Consider the following 5,354-nt stretch of genomic DNA (forward strand, 5'->3'; position numbering starts at 1 on the left):
GGATATGTCAACTACATTGGAATGTTTTCTGTCTCTTTTCATTTAATAAAATTTTAAAAGTAACTAGCTTAAAAAAACTATACTATGATGTTGATGATCAAATTTTCATAAAAAATTTTTAGTACTCGGACGTATCTGAAAAATAATATATTTTAAGATATTACAATCTCGTGCAAATCACGTGAAATATTACTAGTGTTACAGAAAAGGGCGAAACAGTTATATTAGTATATAAGAACCTGGATGAATTGGAAAGAATTTGGGAAGTAGCCAGAACTCTGGAGGAAGTGGATTGCACCCTGCCCAATCATACACTCCAAGAACCTGTTTTTAAGAAAATATTATATTATTACTTCTGCCCACCACCAAGACGTTAGTCGCCCTAAACAACAAATGCAATTGAGAAGTGCATTCACAAATGTAGTCCCCCGATAGTTTGAGAAGGCTTTTTGAGTAAATGAGCAAGTACGAGTAAAGCTGTATAACCATACACTTAGCCAAAACTTTCCCCATGATGGTGTTGCAACAGCACCACCACGATCAAGAATCCATCCACGCCCTCTTTTGCCATGGCCCTATCTTCCCCATCTTCAGGTCCTTCTCCTAGCAACCTCAATGCGATGTAGCTAAGGATTGAACCAAACATAGAGCTGTGTCCCTCTATATGCAGTCCCCAGCCTCCATCTTCATTCTATAAATGAAAAAAGAAAATGTCAAATAAATAAATGTTCCATCTTTTCTTAAGCACAAAAGAATTTATTCTTTTTTTTTTTAACTTTCCATGATCAAGATCTTTTAGGACCTGATGATTGTATATGTAACGGATGATCTCCTTTTGGTGTTCGGATGATAGAACGGTATTCAGTGTTCTGGTAAAATACAAGGCCATGACCTGTTAACATGGTTAATAATTAGCCTTGTTCCATTCAATTAGTTGCTTAATATTTTTAAAATTTTGACACCAAAAATTTCAGTATACATACTAATGGAGGCATGAAGAACAGTGGGCTGGCACTTTCGGCTGGCCAGAATCCATCTCGGGCCTGAATAGTTGAGTAGAAGCTTATCCCTCTCCTGAGTGTAGTTACCACAGCTTCCTCTGTTACATCTTCTATATCTTTAACGTTTATTGCCGGTGGAATTGGAGGACAATGAGAGTTCTCCTTTCTTAACTGTAGTAACATATGTGAGAGTTTATGTAAAAAAGGATATTAATGTTAATCAATTGTGGTGGGCAAAGAGGGGTGACAGTAATGGTACCACTGCTCTATTGTACCCATGGTTCAAAGTCGCGGTCGCGGTTGCGGTCGCGGCCTGGACTGTTCCACATCGGTCTTGGCATATCGGTGGCAGTCTCGGTGAGACACAAATTTTTGAAATATTTAATATTCTAAAAATTGTAAAAATATAATTAAAAAATTAGTAAAAATAATAAAAATAATAAAAATTCGAGTTGATTCGGGATGACTTGGAGTGATTCAGTGTGACTCGGCCATTTCAATCCTTCACGATGACGTCTCGGCAAATTGAATATCTCGGAATCGTATTATCTCGATATCGTATCGGAAGGGCCCGAAACGGTAACGACTCGGCCAAGACTTTGAACCATGATTGTACCTGCATTCGCATTAGGAGGTCAGAACTTTGCTTCCTCTGTAACCTGTTCTTCTTGAAATCCTGACGAACTAATTCTACTTCTGCTCGTTGTTCAGGAGTTCCATCCTGATGGTCAAACTCCCAATGCTGCCTTCCAATGTGTCGATTGGTACTGTTTAGCCATGGTCCGCTGCCTTCGCTAGTCTTCAACTTCCACATAATTCATGCAGTAGATGCGTTTAAAATTAAAAGTTACATGATTAAGAACGGGGGGTGGGTGGGGAAGAAAGAGAGAACCGAAGGAAGAAAATTTAAAGCTTGTAACAATTACAATAGGAGAGGAAGCCTGTTTTTCAGTTATTTGGATGATAGATAATTAAAGTGAAAGGATAAGATTGGATAAATAGGAGCAACTGAGAAGGAAAAGAAAGCTTGGAAACAAACCGTTGATCGAGATTCAGAGATGTAGAGCTTATCTGTTGTACATTTATCACTATCACAGGGTGACAAAGAATAGTCAAATTTTCAATGGACTTCATACGGAAAAAAAATATTAAGAAGCAGTTTTGGAAATCAGTCAAAGAAGCATTTTTGGTAATGTTTTAAGAGAGAGAAAAAAACAAAACAAAAGTTTCTTCAGACAGGTTGGTATAGCTTAGACATTAGATGGATTACTGAATGTGAATAGATTGATGCAACTTAGAAAAAAACTAAATGGGATAATTTTTTCCGAAGTTAAAGAAACAAAGCACCAAATCCTGATCCAGACCCAACCTCGGTCTTCGTTAGGAGATCTTCCGGAGCTAGTAGAACATTGTTTGAGGATTAATCTTTCTTACATATGAAGATTCTTTTTTTTTTTTTTAAACCACTGCTCAAGTGTTAGGATCTATAAAGGCTTCTTTGGAAGTGGAGGAGAAGGTTTTCGGGCAGTAAATGGCGATCAAGTCATGTCTGGTCAATATAATACTTTTTTGATTATAGTGGTGGCAAAATTGATAAATTGTTTATAATTGATTTTCATTTAATTAGCAGTGATAAAAATTCATCCAATCCATTATAACGGTTTAGTAAACGTGTATAAATTGTTCGAAATGGATTGAAATGCATATTAGCAAAAACAATTGTCCATGCATAATCTGTTTAAATATGCCTTGGTAAATCTCTTCCCCACAGCCACCTACCTAGGACTAGTCTAGGTGCCTGGGGGAGAGCTCTAGGACTAAGTCCTAGGTGGCCGGGGGAGAGTTTAGAGCTCTTCTCCCCTACTAGGTCTAGGGATCAATCCTTAGCCCTAGCAGTTGGGGAATAGGGAAAGAGAGGGGACGAGTGGATGGATTAAAGGAAAAAAAAAAAAGTTGGTCTCTCCATCACCTTTGACTCTCAACATAAGATACACATTTGAGAGCACACAAAATTGCACATACATGCACCCACACACAGAGTCATACTTTTAAGAGCATATGATCAATGATTTTTTTTTTATTGCTACTTCTATGTAATTTATATACACCACAATTATGTCAACACCAATCTCTTTATTCTTGTGAAAACATTTCTTTATCTTCTTCCGAATTAATCCAATTTGAATATCTATGATTCAATGTCCGAAGAAAATAGTACAAACTGAGCTTAGTGAGAGGAAGAGGAAAGCATCAAACCTAGAAACAAAGAGATCCAATGTTGATGAACGAGCAAGACATTGAAGATAATCAGCAGGATAAGCGGATTACAGGGCTGGGCGAGTTGATTTCTTTTGGGTTATGCGGAGCGTTTGAAAGAAGTAAAGTGGTTTCTTGCTAAGTCAAGCTGTTACGGTCTATCGGTTTGTCTTTTTGTTGAAGATGCGGCAATTCACAGAATTAGCTGCCCAGCAGGTATGTCAACATTGCACCACTGGTGCCAACATCGTACGACTCTCAAAGAGGCCACATGTTACAGCAAAAGTGATCGGATCACCACTCAAATCACCACTGGTGGATAAAAGCAAGGAAATTGAACATAATTTTCTTGAAGATTCTTGTGTTTGATGAGGCAGACCACATGTTAGCTGAGGTTAATTATTTTTTGTCCATTTTGCTTTTGCCTTCCAAACCAAACCAAACACCCCTCCCACCCCAACCAAAACTAAGGAGGTATTTATTAATAGGGATAATTTCAGAAACCTCCCTCAAGAGAGGTTTCTGACAATTTCACTCACCTCCCTTAAGGTTTCCAAAATAACACTAACCTCCCTTATTGTGTTTTATTGGATGAAAATTACTCATATACCCTAAGATATTATGTTTTATTGGAAACTAACATCCAGCAATTAAGTAATTAGGGTACTAATTAACTGTTAGTAACTAATTAACGAAAATAGCTATTAGAAAACTTTTTAATGATGAACAATAACCTGCAATTACAAAATGGTGCCAATTGATGAACCAAATTTTTGTTCACTCTCAGAATTTGATACACCAAACAGCAATTTGTCTGGATATCTTGTACTCTTAAAAATCTTCACAGTTGCCTTGCAATTACACTTGCAATATTTGTTCTTAATGCTAAAAGATGTGGGTGAATATTATGATTTTCTCCTGTAGTTTGATAGCGCTATAGTTTCTACACCTATACTTCACCTTCAACTTGCGAACTCTATACAAAATCACTATTTTTCCACCTCAAATTTTGCTGGTTGAAGTGAAAATGAGATCCATCTTAATGCTTCTTGTTGCCGTTATATGCAAAATTGGTAAAGACCTAAAAAAATAGCCATCATAAACCAATGCACTAGCATTGATCTAACTTTGTAGAGAAAGTTAGTTGCTATTTATTTTTGGTTCTTTGCTATATGCACTTATCTTCCCTCATTTTTATTAACATGTTTTCATTCCTTTACAATATAATTTGCACACAAGCATAAAGAGCATTTATGGAATAAAAGTTTTATCTCTCTTCTCAAAGTATTTTTTAATGACTTTTTTTCGATTTGGACTAATTTTGTTACCAAAATCTTAATTTCAGAAGAGGTTAGTGTAATTTTACAAACGTTAACAGAGGTCAATGAAATTGTTAGAAACCTCAAGAGAGGTTTTTGAAATTATCCCTTATTAATATGATATGTTCTTTTGGTTGGAAGGGCAGCGGTTAAACAGAGGTGTTTATTAATAGGTTAAAATACACTTTATCCTCTGCGGTTTAGCGCTTTTTCACATAACTTCCTTGTATTTTGAAAAACTATATATAACCCCTGCATAATTTGACCTAAAATGTCAAAGTCAAGGAATTTGCAATCAATAACGAAGTCAACTAAAATGTCAAAAGCACCCATTTGTGAAGTTAAAAATTATTAATTAACCACCGGGGGTTATGTATATATTTTGAAAACATAAGGGATGATAAAACTCTAAACTATAAGGGGGTTATGTAATAAAATATAAAATCATAAGGGGTCAAAGTATAATACATATTAAGTTTATATATTTTGGTCACCTCACCCATTTTAGTTTTTAAACAACGATATTCTCGACATTTCCTTGGGTTTCGTTACAGAGGATCATTTTAGTTACATTGATACTTTAGTCCAAACTATGAGAAGGTTATGCATAATTTCTGAAACTATGGAGGGTGAGAAGGTTATATGAAAAATTACTGAACCACCAGGGGCAAATGTGTATTCTATCCATATTAATATGATATGTTATTACTAGCAATGAGGCAAAATAGTTGCTTGTTATATTTTGATGTTTCTAATTTCTTTAAATGGATAGAAGTGG

This window comes from Coffea eugenioides, chromosome 8 (genome assembly GCF_003713205.1).
Source record: "Coffea eugenioides isolate CCC68of chromosome 8, Ceug_1.0, whole genome shotgun sequence".
NCBI lineage: Eukaryota > Viridiplantae > Streptophyta > Magnoliopsida > Gentianales > Rubiaceae > Coffea > Coffea eugenioides.